The following is a 15,355-nucleotide window of genomic DNA, read 5'->3' as shown; positions in this document are numbered from 1 at the left end:
CAAGAATAAAATAAGAAAGAAAACCATAATCAAAATCATTTGTTATGTTTTACAAGCATTGACTTGTATTTTTACTTTCAGTATGGAGAATATCATTCACTTTTGTTCCATTTTGCACTCTGATTAAGTGGCTTTGAAGCTCAAAGCATGCCCTGAGAGGGTTTTTAATATCACACTGCGCATACTAACTCCAACAAGTTATATGCTGTCATACAAGTGTAACAAAAAATAAATAAAAAACAAAAGTACTTGTATTAAGATGTTCTTCATTCACTATTACCAGTCCAAATGTAATTGCCATGTTGTGCCATCCACTAATCAACACTTTGTAATGAGCTGTTTTATCTCAAGTCCACCAGAAAAGCCTTTTGATGTGATGGATTCAGATTGTAAATGACACGTACAAAGCAGCCTGGTCTGTTCTTCTTCTCTATTATCTGCACGAGTAGCATGCTTCAAAGGGTCCTGACGCATAAATGCTCTCATTAAGCCTCACACAAACACTACAGTGTGGTATTCCTCATTTTCTGCCACTCACTGACACCTATTGGTCAACACATTGAAACACAGGACAGAAGGCGGGCCTGTCACTGCACTCACATTGCAAAAACACTTGTCCACAAAGCATAATTTTAATGCATTATTGCTTGCAAGGACATAAAGTTCGGATGTTATATTCTTATGCCACAAAGGTCACATAGTGTCTTCAAAAAAAAAAAGGAAAAAAAAGTGAATACTCAGTTTTCAGCAGTAGGGTTTTTACAAGAAATTTAAGTTTCTTTCAAATTATGTTTTTCAAATAGGTCCTGACTGTTATGGATTTTTTTGAGGCAGATGCCAATTCCAATACTTAGGATAACATTCCGATAACTGATTAACCGGCTGATTAATAATAATAAAAAAAAGGTATATAATGAATAAAATAATGGCTTTTTTGGCTTCAATAAAGAATTACAGAGAGAATTCTTTTTTTTGGGGTGACGTTTGAATGTCAATATCTGTGTCTTATGTTGTAATGTGCAATGTGTAAAAAACTAAAAAACTAAAATATTACAATTGGCCAACTTTTGCTGATTTCGTCACAGCTCACCTGTTTTCTGGGTTTGGTCATGTGATGTTCGCAATCAAGTCTGTGGGCACTGTGACATTAATTTCAGTCAACACAAGTGGCTGTACAAGACAAAATGGCAGCTCTCTGAGATGTATCAAAATGGGTGGATTTTTCTGATTAATTCATATTCCACAAACGCAATACCGTGTTTAGACTAGTGGGGGAACATAGAACATAACTTGACTTCCATTTTAAGTAAAATTGGAATTAGAATTTCCCATTCTGCACCTGGGGACTGGACAGTTAAAAAATTCATGAATGAATTCACAAACGTGATTTTGATTTTGGCTTCTCACGATCTAAAAACAGAATAAAAGGAAAAACAATTATTGTTAAGAACGACATGTGTTTGCAAGTTTCTGATGTTATGAAAGTACCCTGAATGCACTTTGTTGCTTGCGCAGAAAGTGTGGGATGTTATGTGATTCTGCCGTTACTATGCATACTTTAAGATTTTTAATGACCCCCTTTTAGAGTTTACTGTAAAACTAGAAAACACACTCATTTTATATTTAAATACAATAAATATTTAGTTTTAAAAACATTAACATTGCTAATGCTAAAGTCAATGTAAAATCCCGTTGACATGCTAACAGGTAATAAGCATCAACCTCCGGAGACACAAACACTGTAGGAACACATACAGACAGGTAGTATAACAATGCTCAAATGCACATATTCTTCCTAATATGCAAAAAAAAAAAAAAAAAAAAATTATAGAGCCTTTAGTGAACTTTTCTTCTTCTACTCTTCTTATCGCATTATAAGTGTGTAGACTATGCACGACACCACACTGCCACTAAGAGGTCAATACGCGCACAGCAAGAACATTTATATTTGTCTTGTTTTTTTGGTTTTATAATTACTATTATTTGAGGTAATTTTGTAAAGCAAACAGAAATAAAAAATCTAAAAAGAAAAGAGTATTTAAGAACAAATTGTTCAACGTGCAGGGATGAATGAGCATGAGGCTGGATGCTGGTTTTGAGTAGTTGCGTTTCAGTTGTTGACTAAATACGAAGTTTCGAAATCAATTAATAATGTTTTATTGACCGTGATTTCAATATCAATAAAAAATAATTGTGATGATATTTTTCTCCCACAATCACCCAGATCTATAGTGCACCTGATGATCTCACACTGACGTGCACAGTGGTTGGGAATGACTGGTTGAGGGAGTGGTGGGAAAAGAAATGAACTTGACCTGAAGCTGACATGGAAAATAGAACCCTTTCCTTATGGTTGATGGCCTCCTGTCTCTGAATGAGAAATGGGTCAAACTAGTGGACACAAAAACAAGTGCACACACACACGCACACGCGCATATATGATGGCGGTGCATGCAGCAAACGAGAAATCTTTGTAAACAAACAGATTGAGAGCGAGCATCAGCCTTTCATTTCTGAGCACAATAGCAGTTGTCTCCCGAGCCCAAACAGTTTAGAAGTAATTACTAATGTTTCCCCCCAGAAAGGTGATTACTCCGCCACACTTGGCTGCCATTGTCGCCGGCCACGCATTTGCGCTCTTCAAACTGACAAAGGACGTGAGAGGAAAGTGCTTTCAAGAATTTAAAAGTACTTTAAAAAAAAAAAAAAAACACGCTTCTTTTGGGAGATTAACTTGCAATGAGGGCTACCTGCCTCTGACTGACACATTCCCTCTCTGCATTCACGACAAAGGCCACAAAGAGGAGGCACAGCTGCATGAAAGCGAATGGTGAATGGCCATACTCACTTCAAAAGACAACAAACCTCAAGTGTAAAGAAATAGAGTGTTGTTTTCTTTTTTCTTTCTTTTTTTTTTTTTACATCAGGCTTCCATTCACCGCCAAGGTCATTCCTTCTTTTTTGAGCAGACACTCCAGCTCACAAGGCCTCAATCTAATTATTTTAGGACACAGGAAGCAAGTTATGCTGCCAAAGAGAGAGAGAGCACTCCTTACCACTTTAATTCAGTCATTCTATCTGACTGACCCTACTTGCCTTCCCTTCCTTTTTCCAATGGACGTCACACATCGGTGGACTGAACACAATCAGGAGGCTCCTTAGTGTAGCTTTGGACTCAGTATTTTTACATATACATCACATACATCTCGTTTAGGGCGGCACGGTGGTCGACTGGTTACCACGTCCGCCTCACAGTTCAGAGGTCGTGGGTTCTATCCCGGCTCCGGCCTCCCTGTGTGGAGTTTGCATGTTCTCCCCGTGCCTGCGTGGGTTTTCTCCGGGTACTCCGGTTTCCTCCCACATTCCAAAAAACATGCATGGTAGGTTAATTGGACACTCTAAATTGCCCCTAGGTGTGCATGTTTGTTTGTCTCTGTGTGCCCTGCGATTGGCTGGCGACCAATTCGGGGTGTCCCCCGCCTACTGCCCGTTGACAGCTGGGATAGGCTCCAGTACTCCCGCGACCCTTGTGAGGATAAGCGGTAGAGATAATGGATGGATGGATGGACAGAATTAAGCAGTCACATACAAACTCATATTAAATAGGAGTCATCACACACCTGCCACCATTTAAAGCACCTCTGATTAACCCTAAATCAGGTTCAGCTGGTCTAGTAGGCTTTTTTTTGACAGTTTTGTAGTAACATTCGACAGCACAAGTCGTCAGAGAGCTTCCACAGTATCAGAGGGATCTTGTTTGTCAAAAGTATGAGTCAGGAAAAGGGTACAATCGAATTTTCACTGTGTTAAATATACAAAGGAGCCCAGTGTGGACTATCATCATCGAGTGGAGAAAAAACAGGCTGCCAAGAGGCCAACAATAACACTGGAGGAACTGCAGGAAATTTCTGGCAAGTACTGGCGCTTTACTGAATGTGACATCAAACTTCGCTTGTCTTCATAAGTCTGGGCTATGGAGTAGGGTGGCAAGATGATTTGATAAGGAAAAACAATAAAGATCGGCTGCATTTTGCAAACCACACTTTAATTCTCCCAAATGGGAAACACATATAGTTAGATGAAATCAAGGTCGAACTTATTGGCTATAATTCCAAAAGTTATGTTTGGCATAAACACAACAATGCTCACCACCAAAAGAACACCATACAGCACCCACTTTGTAATGAAGAAACTCTCACTAATTATGTATGTAAAAGGACCCAAGTAACTGGCACTAAGTAAATAAATTAAGAAAATAAATGTCAGGGAAAGCCTACTAGAACATCCAAACTTTATTTGGGGTTAATCAGACACAATTAAAAAAAGGTTGGCAGGTGTGTGCTGACTTTCTTTAACATAATGTGAACATTCTGAACAAAATGATTTGTTTTTTTCAATTGAGTTGTACAGGTTATAAGTCAAATTCATGATGGTTTTATCCTACAAAAAGTTAGCATTCGAACAGGGGTGTGTAGACTTCTTTTTTATATCAACTGTATATACAATAGTGCAAAATTGTCAAGTTTTTCGCAGCTTTTGCCAAACAACCATCTGCGTGCACTAGCGCAGACTTTATTGGTGGATTGTGGAACCCAAACCATTCACCATCAAAGGCAGATTAGACGGCAGACGCGCCCCCCAGCCCCAACCGCCCCCCCGCTGCCGCACCCCCCTCCCAATCTGATCCCATTCATTATGTCCACAGAGAGAGAAACTGCATGTGTCCTCGCTCGCCTAATGTGAAAATTGCTCATTCCTTTATTTCAGATGGGAAAGCGGGAGCTGAATGGATTTGCTTTAATATAGCAGACATGGGATACCACATACAGAGAGTGTGTGTATGTGTATGTGTGAGTGAAGGGGGGTTTAGACTTCTTTGCTTTTTGCTCACATAGTGGAAAGGCCCTGACAGGTGTGCTTTTGTATGCGGTATATGGCTATGTGAGTGTTTATGTGCTTGCAGATGTGAATTAACACAGATATGAATGTGTGTGTGTGTGTGTGTGTGTGTGTGTGTAACTGCCGCTCCCTGGTTGAAGCCAAAGGCCTTCTCACTTGCGCTTGCTGTGGTTTTTAGAGCAGGCCAAGATTTGATGCTGACTAACTGGAAGTAAGAGCTCATAATCAAAGTGTATGTGCGCACAATTCGAGTTGGCTACTTTGGCGTTGTCTTTAATCGGGAGTGACGCCGGATCGAGCGGGAACATGCATCGAAGCCACTTTGGTAAGCAAAGTCCGCTTCAGCTTGCTTTACACAAATTTATTGTACGCGTGTACATGTAATATTTGAAGAAGGCTTTGATTTGGACATCAGCACAATAATACGTTTGTGTGCGTGTGTGTGTGTGTATGCGTGTGTGACTGATTTGGGGGATGGGGGATGGGATGGGAGGGAGTGCCCTCTTGATACAGTGAGAGGCCAACCTCACTATTATTATTATTATTATTTAGTTTAGTTTATGTGTCATCTGGAGGCTTAGAAATGTGATATAAGTTGTTGGCAGTATTTTTTTTAAAAATTGAAACTATAACATTAGATTTACTATACTGTGCTAAATCATAATTTTAGAAACATTTTTTTTCTTTTTAAATATAAGTTGTTGTCATTTTACAAGTGTATTTTGTGGACCTGTAAATGTATACTGGAAGTCTATCCAAATGGAATGACAATTGTTTAATATTAAAAAAAAAAAACATCATCAAAGGAGTTTGCCTTAATATATATTAAATTGTTAATTACTTTGCTGATCAGGGATGCTAGACATTCAATATGGTATCTGTGTGTGTGTGTTTGGGTGCGGGGGGTTGCCGTGTGTGCGTGGCGGTGTGTGTGTGTGTGTGTGTGTGTGTGTGTGTAAATACTGTAGATAGACATACATATATACAAAGTATAAATAACATATACGTAAGTATCAGTATGTTTTAAAACATATATTATTACAGGGATACTCTATTGCGCATTGGTCAAACTCCGGTCCTTGAGGGCTGCTATCATGCATGTTTAGATGATTCCCTCCTCCAATACACCTGATTCAAATGATCAGCTCATCAGAAAGCTCTGCAGGAGCCTGATAACGATCCTGATCATTTGAATCAGGTGTGATGGAGAAGGGAAACATCTAAAACAGGGGTGTCGAACTGCGGTCCTCGAGGGCCGCTGTCCTGCCCGTTTTCCATCTCTCCCTGTTGCAACACACCTGTTTCAAATGATCAGCTCATCAGCAAGTTCTGCAGGAGCCTGATCCTGATCCCGATCATTTGAATCAGATGTGTTGGGCGAGGAAACCTCTAAGACATGCAGGAGGGCGGCCCCCGAGGACTGGAGTTTGAGACCCCTGATCTAAAACATGCAGGATACCGGCCCTCGAGGACCCTGTGCTCTATTGTATAAATTAAATCACATTAAGTTAAGTCAAGTATTGTTTTCATTTAGTGGATCGGGGATCAGAGAAGCTCAAAATACTACTTTTTTTTTTTAATTATGTATTTTTGGGAACTTTCATATACTGTAAATTACATAAATTAAATCACATTGAATTAATTAAAACATAAGCAATTAGAGAACCTCAATACGGACAGACGTGTATATTATTTCATTACGATTTGGCACGGTATTACATTGGACCTATGTAGTTCTGCGTTCGGCCACTAGATGTCAGGGTTTGCCTTAACATCCGAAGCCTGCCTCCCCAGTGCCCACTCTCCCCTCCTGGTTCTCCCCTTACCAGCGTGCACCTGAGGGGGTAAACTTGCGCAATCCTCCACATGCTTTGACAGCTTCCCCAGGAAGCTCTGCTGACATTTGCCTCACTTAATGACACAAGCTAATTAATCATTAGCTGTCCCCGAGGTATTGCAGTTAGAGGGGCTTTGTCATGCCTGCGCCCAGCGGGGGGCACCCGGCCTCGACACGTTATGTATGCATAACTGCCTCGTTTCCACGCAGCAACATCTTAATTCGCCGCCGTTTAGCTGCTTTGACTGAAGCGCGTTCTCCTTCTTTTCAGCCCTTCAACGCGGATAAAATGTAATCTGCTCACAGATAGCGGCAGCACCTTAAGTTTCCTGTCAGCTTTCTCGTGTAATACGACGTCGACTGTCTGTCCCCCAAAACCCAAAGGGGAGCGCTTGGCCCGTGGCGTCTGCCGTACAGATCAGTGCTGCTAGATACAGTGTTGGGGGTCCTCAGTTGACATGCGCTTAGTTACGAAGAAATACTGTTTTTCCATTTGATTGTTTTACATTATTAAAATATTTCTTGTTCTGTGTTGCGAGTTAACACTGGAGTTAGGATTGAGTTTCAGATACGCCACTACTCTAGTGAAGGGAAAAAAGCAACAATGAAGGTACTGTAAACCCCTCTGATGTGGGAAAGGAGAGCCACAGTCACTGATGCACTTTCATTTATTGAACGGGACAAACAGCGAAACACACAAATGCAAAAGGAAAACACTTGCAAGAAGCATGGAAAGGATGCTCATTCTGAACTGAGGTGTAACTAGGCCAAAAGTCAAACTGCACTTCACTTGTGTGATGTGCCTTTCTGTCTGTCTATCATTATCTTAAACTTCAGCCTTCTTAATAGCACAATCGAAACCTGAAGAGGGCATCCATTTACCCCAGTTTTCCATTTGGTTATTTATGGCTTTAAATGGCCCTGAAATATTCTGCCAAATTTCTACTGGTCCTTTTATCTTTGACGCTCTTAATATTATGCTAACATTAAAGCCGATGTCAACCACAAAATGTTATTTTACAAGAATACAGTATGTTCTATGCAGGCCCACTAGTTGAAACATGGCCTTCTGATTAATATTGGGCTTGTGGGATATGAGTTAAGATATAATGTAATGAGTTAATCCACTAGTTTTTTTTCCATCTCAGGGGGCAGCCATTTTGTCAATTGCTGTTGGTTGAAAATGACATCACAGTTGCTCAGGGCACATAATGACCAATCATGGCTCATCTTCAGAAAACAGGTAAGCTGTGATTGGTCGTTACCTGAGCCCTGAGCAACTGTGATGTCATTTTCAACCGACAGAAGTGACAAAATGGCCGCCAACCTGAGATGGCTAAAAACGGGGGGATTTTGCTGCTTAACTCATAATCCACAAATGCAATATTGATCAAAATGCCAGGTTTAGACCAGTGAGGCACATAGAACATATTATTGCAAATAATATTTGGGGGTTGATTTTCTCTTTAACTACCAGAAGACTGTATATTCTCAGTTGAACTATTTAATGGATGCCAGAAAGATTGAGACACAGCTGTCGAGCCCTTTTCTGGGCAATCTGTCCAAAATGGTTCCTACTCTAATATTGTCCCAACACAGGAGGGTGGCTCTGCCTATCCCACGTGACAATGTGTGACTCCACGGTCCTGGATGCAACATGCGAGCCACAGAGTGCCATCGATAAGAAAAGCCAAGCAAGAGTGAGGTCACAGCGATACAATAGCCTAGCTCGTCACTTCATCGAAATATCTGTGCCAAAGAGGCCTAATGTGAAAATCATTTTATAATTTTTATACAAATATTTACTGTAAATAAATATTTTTGTTCAAAAATCGTCACACATTTAATGTCACTTGGCCTTGTGGACAACCGTCACACACTTATGCAACTCTCATAAAAGGGTGTTGTGACTATTGGTGGATAGCGACGCTCATTATTTCCATGTTGTAGTTTGATGTGGTTTGTTGTGGCTGTGCCTGAATAAAGGTGGTCGAATATTTGAAATCCGTGCATGCGCGTGTGTGTGTACGCAAACCCGAGCTAACAAGGCCACGGAGGTCACGAGTAATGATCCCTCATGGGGTGAAACCTTCTCCAGCTCAGCTTTGACGCTGACATGAGTGGAGCAAAAAAAAAAAGCCTTTGTGAAATCTATGACGGAAAGGAAAGGTGCCCCCCCCCCCAGCATCACGCACTGGGGGTGTGAGTGCTGGTTGGTGCGTACGTGCTGCGGGAGGGAAGGAGAGGTATGGGAGGGCGGTGGTGGTGGGGGCAGTCTGATGAGGGGTCGGGCAGCGGGAGGGCTTTGAAAACTCTTCAAGGTTTTGGGATGAGACTCCAGGTACCCTTGGGTTCCTGTGACCTCTGACACCCGCTTGCTTGCCCTCACTCTTTGTGACGGCGAAACGGTGTGTTCGTACTGTGTGCATAGGGATCGCTTACATGTGGACATCATGAAGCACACATATGTAACATATGTGCACACGTATACTGTATGTTTCTCCACTTCGATATATGTATGGCACATGTGGAATAGATTCATTGTACATGTGGATACACATAAAACACATGGGCAGACATATTGTGTGCTGCACATGTGGGCACACGTCACCTATGCAGACGTGTAACTTTTTTCTGCGCAGATCTTGTGTACAAATCATGGTCTAAATTTGTGGGAAAATCATGGTCTAATTTTTTCGCAAAATGTGGCATTTTTTGAACAGGGGTGTGTACATTTTTGTAATATGCATTGTATGTAGAGTAACAATGCAGAGGATAATGAATAAAAACTCAGCTGTACTTTGAATTTTTCCTATATTTAAAAACAGCGAGTAATTTATGTTTGGCCCATCAAAAATAATATCTATAATCGAAGAGGAGTTTTAGAATTATTCCATGTCCCACATGTGCCTAATTATTGATATGCAAAGAATAATTTGCCAGGCTTTGGTGGCCCTGCTGTGCAAGGTATCATTTTATATCGCTTGGATACACAGAAGAAATCTTTCTTTCCGTCTTTAATCACGGCTCTGGTTTCACTTCGCCATGAGCGGCCATTCTAATTCTGCAAGTCGAGAACAAATAGAGGCAACTGTGGTAAAAATTAATTATTCAAAACCAAACACAACTCCCTAAGCGACCTTGTCCAGCAAATATAAGAGTTGTACTTTATTAGATTTTATATTACATTTTATTGTGTATTTTTGGTTATTTCTATTATGGTGCCACTTAAAAGCACAAGTTAATTTATTCTCCTTTATTTACTTACTTTTATTTATCTGTTCTCACTCATTTAGTCTAATTTGAACAAAAGAGGCACTGTAATTTGTTGAAAACTGACTCATTTTGAGGTTTTGTGGTTTTTTTTTTGACCAACTGATTTAGCAAATTTGATAGAGCAGTTTTTTGTCTTATGTAATGTAAATGAACAATATTTAATATAAATTAATAGTATTAAAGGGGAAGGCACCTCAAACATTTTTTTTTTCATAGAGTATATTCTCTGCAGTCCCACTAGGTGAACACGGCATTCTGATTAAATTTGCGCTTGAGGAATATAAGTTAAGCAGCAAATTCAAAGCGTTTTTAGCCATCTCAGGGGGCGGCCATTTTGCTACTTCTGTCAACTGAAAATTACATCACAGTTGCTTAGGTCTCAGATAACGACCAAACATGGCTCAGCTTCAGAAAACAGGTGAGCTGTGATTGGTCATGGTTTATTATTCATAAATTTGCCAAAGTGCTGTCTAATTATAAAGGTAGTACAGCATGGTAATTGGTGCCTAGGAAGTATGTCGAAGTGACACATTTTGACTGAAAGATCAGCTTTAGTTAAAAAAAAACATAGTTTTTGTTATGCTGCATCAGGTGAGGAGTATAAGACACAGAGGGATAAGCTGTTCATTGTGACGTTTCAACTCCTCTGAGCTCCTCAGTGCGGTATTAATTATCATTATATGCAGTGGATAAAGAATGCGTACTGTTATCTTGTCTGTCTATATGTCGGATATGTGTTAAGACGTTGATAAAACTGTCATAGCACTGCAACATGGATGCTATTTAGCATTAGCATTGTATGCGTTGTGTACTGCTTATTGTGAAGTGAGTTGAGTTGATTGCCACCATACAGCGTTCGTATTTCAAATCCGCCCTCACAAGTCAAAACAAATCATCGTTGAATCATTGAGATGCAAAGATAAATAGGCCACGATTTGCCGCAATCGCCGTCCCACAACACACCGGGGCGTGTCTCTCCCGTGGGAACCCCATCTGTAGGCCCTAAAGTGATGGCCCCGCCCCTTACGCTGCTTCCACCGCTGCTCGGCGTCTTGGAGGCAAACACGAGCCCACGCTGGGAAGCCGAGTCGGCTGAGCAAATGTACCCGACAGAGGAAGCGCTTGTGCCTGGAGAACATATTTAACAATGCACACTCAACACCTGTCCCAGCTCGGCGGGGGGGCAAGTTGGGTCGATGAGACCAGAGGAGGAGAGCCGCCTCAGCATTTGTTTCATATCCTTTTAGTGCGGTGAATTGTCCATGTACTAGTAAACTATTTGTCCTCACTAGTAAGGTACAGTATTTCAGCGTACTAGAAAACAGATTTTAAAGGAGTAAGTTGGCAATAGAAGCCATCCCTGAGTATAAATGCAGGTTAAAAAGTATGTTTTTTTTTCCCCCCAGATTTCTTTAATTATAGGGGAAGTCAACCCAAACATATTTTTTTCAAGAATATGTTCTATGCAGGTTCACGAGTTGAAACAAGGTATCCTGTTAAATATTGTGTTTTGCGGAATAAGAGTTAATCCACCCGGTTTTAGCCATCTCCGGGGTCGGCCATTTTGTCACTTCTGTCAACCGAAAATGACATCACAGTTACTTATGGCTCGTATAAAGACCAATCACAGTTTACCTGTTTTCTGAAGCTGAGCCAAGATTGGTCGTAATCTGAGCCCTGAGCAGTTGTGATGTCATTTTCAGTCGACAGAAGTGACAAAATGGCCACCCCCAGAGACGGCTAAAAACAGGTGCATTTTGCTGCCTAATTTATATTCCACAAACGTAATATTAATCAGAATGCTGTATTTCAACTAATGGGCCTTCAAAGAACATATTCTGGAAAGAAACATGTTTGGGTTGACTTCCACTTTAAGGTATTTTAAGCATTTAAAAAAAAAAAAAAAAAAAAAATCTATATAATTGTACGGTCTTTTAGTTATTTTAGAAAGTTTTTTTAAATTTACTTATTAATTTGCTTTGCTATTAATCTTTTGTTTGTAAATGCATATAAATGGTTTCAATGTACATTCTTTTAGTTATTACTCACTACTAATAACTAATTACCATCTAGTACTTCACAAGTCGTCCTACTAGGCTGTAGTACAAAAAACATTACTATAATCAGACAAAATCTCTCCACTGCGCTCCAACCAGGTCAGTCTACTAGTGCACTTAATTGTCTTACTAGTGAGGAGAAAGTGTATACTAGTTCATGGCCAATTCAGCACACATTGAGAATATGGAATAAATGCTCTAACAAATTTCCATCTGCTATGCTCTCATCTTGAGTATGTCTTCTTATGAATCCAAGTTGATTTCTTATGCGAGTTTGGCAGCATGATGGCCATTGCGATTGACATTTCAAGGCCTTCCCTTTGTTGTTTGTTTACTGAAGGCAACTCTGCCATCCTCCTTCCTCGGCCTCATCCTCGCGCTGGTGTCCAAGGGTGAAGCGCTCTCCCGGAATCACGCAATTACATCTGGCACGACTCTGCATGAAGTAACGCTTTAAGAGCCTTTGTGCGTCCCGCCTTTGAAGTTCCGCCACCTTCTTTCTTCAACTTTCTCCCTTTTGTCCCCCCCCTGCCTTCCTTCACCGCCCTCTGTTGTACATCCCTCACAATCTCAACGCCCCCCACCCCTCGCCGTCCCTCGTTCGAGACACAAGACAGAATGCGATGTGTCGTCTCCCTCGCTGCACAAAGCCCCAACGCATTGGACACACCTTGGCGAGCAAAAAGGCTTGACAATCGTGAGCGGGCTTGGACACGCACAGACCGTGCTGCCAAGCCCGATAAAGACACTTCAAAAGTCGGCCTAGCTGACGTTAGTGGCCCTTCTTCTCTTTTGCTTCCCATGGAAATAAGGCGTTGCGGTGTGTAAATAACTTAGATTATCAGCTCGTTCGCCTAATGTAAGAAAATAATAAAATGTAAAATTCTGTCATTGGTCTATAAATCACTGAACGGTTTGGGTCCTGTATACATCAAGAAAATGCTAATTGAATATAAAACCAAGTAGGGCTCTGAGGCCTGCAGATTTGGGTCAGCCCAGAGTTCAAGGCAAACATGGTGAAGCAGCATTTAACTGTTATGATGCACGCAAATGGAGTAAGCTGTCAACCGAAGTGAAGTCAGACCTGGAAAAAAAATGCTTTTTTTCCTCCATACCTTTGATTAATGTCTTTGAAACATTTTTAATCAATTTCACTGTAGCTTATGGCTTTTTAGTAATTTTAGAAACCTATTTTTATTCAATTAATTTACTTTTCCATCCTTTGAATTTTGCCAGTAATTTGAGTAAACTAGCTTTTATTTCTCTACTTGCTTTTTCAATGTCTTAAATTCTTCTGTTTTTAGAGTCTCTTAAATTGGTTTGCGTTTAAATCTTGATTTTTGCCTTAAACTGTTGCCTTTAAATGTTGTTTTGTAACTATGTGACGCACATTGAATTTGCAGGAAATGTGCTCTATAAAATAAAAGCTGTCTTGACTAAAAACACAATTGACCAAGTCATTTTTAACGTTTTCAGAAAACAAGAAAAAAACACAACAAATTCAGAGGCTGGTTGCCTTGATGAAACCTTTGCAGATTACCATGACCTTGACAATCTACACAAACACTGAGAGAACACAATTTTTTTTTAGCACATTGGTACTTCTTATCAATATTATGACAGCGAGTTAAAAAATGACACAGGTAATTATGCTATGAGGCTATTGATTTGGAGAAAAATCTGATCTCAAGGACCATACATATATTCTGCGAAGGAACTGAACCCCCATTTATTTCTGAGCATAAGTTCCAGACGTACCCACAACAGGAGAAAACCTGTGATATAGCTTCGCTCTCAACACATTTCAAGTGCGTGTAAAGCGCAAAAAATATAATCAATTTGTCAATCCACACAAAGTGGTGTTAAAAATCCTACCAAATCTGAATGATCAAAATCATCACGTACCTAAATAGAGGCTCCAAAATTATGAAAAAAATAAAATAAATCAAGTCACCGTCTCCGCTGAATGTGCTGAAACCACACCCTGCTCAACTTTCAACTGTCAATCAAATACCATGACTACAATCTGGAAAAATGGGTACTACTTCATCCAGCATGTTTTTTTTTCTAACCTACACTTTTTTGAGCCATGAAAATATATTTGCTTAGTCTGCAGTGGCTGAAATACTGTACAGTATATCCCATCTGGTTGTCTGGTTGTCACAGGGCTTTTCCACACCATGACAACGAGGCGCTCTAAAGCTCTGGTCCACACATGGGCTGTCAAGTTCTATAAGTTGTCAAGTGTGTGTGTGTGTGTGTGTGTGTGTATATATATATATATATATATATATATATATATATATATATATATGAAATTTTAATCAGAGAATGCTTTATTTTGTCCCTAAACATATTTTATTACATATTATATATATATTATTTACTTATGGTGCAACAGTTTCTTTGCCTGCCTGACTGAACAAAATAAGCAGTATTGCAAATTATTGCAAAGAAATGCTAAATTAATGCTACTATTACTACAGTACTCGTCATCGTCTAAATTCTTGATGGGCCAGGTTAAAGAGTGTAGCAGGCCTTATGTGGTCATACTTTGCCCACCCCTGGTTTGGATGTTAAAAATTCATATCCGTGTACCTGGTTTCAAGATTCCCCAGACTTCATAAAACATGACTCTTCATCGGTAGCGCCCTTCCTCCTTGTAAGTCTCACTCTCTGCCTCTCATTGAAACAGATGGCGTTTTATTCTGGGCACAATCAGGACTATTCAGCGTCAGGCTGAGCAAGCCCTCCCCACCTGCGCTCACAGTCCAATCGCAACCTAATGAACACATTGGGAGCAGTTGGGAGCAGTCTGTTCCAAATTACTCCCAGTTGGAGCCCAGGCCACAGGTAACTCACCCTCCTCCCTTTCCTTATATATTTATTTTTTGCCATCAAACTCTGAGCCTTCGTTTCAGCCCACCCGCCTCAGCATCACATATCTGCTTTGGAGCTCTGGGCTTCAAATCTTAATCAAATCAAGACTGATATCAGAGGCTCTGTCAGCATTCTAACACAGCGGCCAGGGGCTGAGAATGCAGCAGCAAGCGTATAAGTTACATGCGTGCGGGTCTGGATTGACAGCTAACGTGCCCGCGTGTTGGGGGCTCAAGTGGTTCTATTGGATATGTCTCGAAGGGCACTTTTGGAAGATACTATGTACAGTTGACCTACATTCATGAACGAAATTCTAATGCAAATGGTACCTTGACATACAAATGCCCCAACTTATGTGTTTTTTATTTTGTACAGAAGCATACATGGTACTGCCAATGTGGAGTCA

The sequence above is a fragment of the Filicampus tigris genome, chromosome 2 (genome assembly GCF_054856515.1).
Source record: "Filicampus tigris isolate MCC_2025a chromosome 2, RoL_Ftig_1.0, whole genome shotgun sequence".
Taxonomy (NCBI): domain Eukaryota; kingdom Metazoa; phylum Chordata; class Actinopteri; order Syngnathiformes; family Syngnathidae; genus Filicampus; species Filicampus tigris.
Note: the sequence above shows the minus strand (reverse complement) of the source record.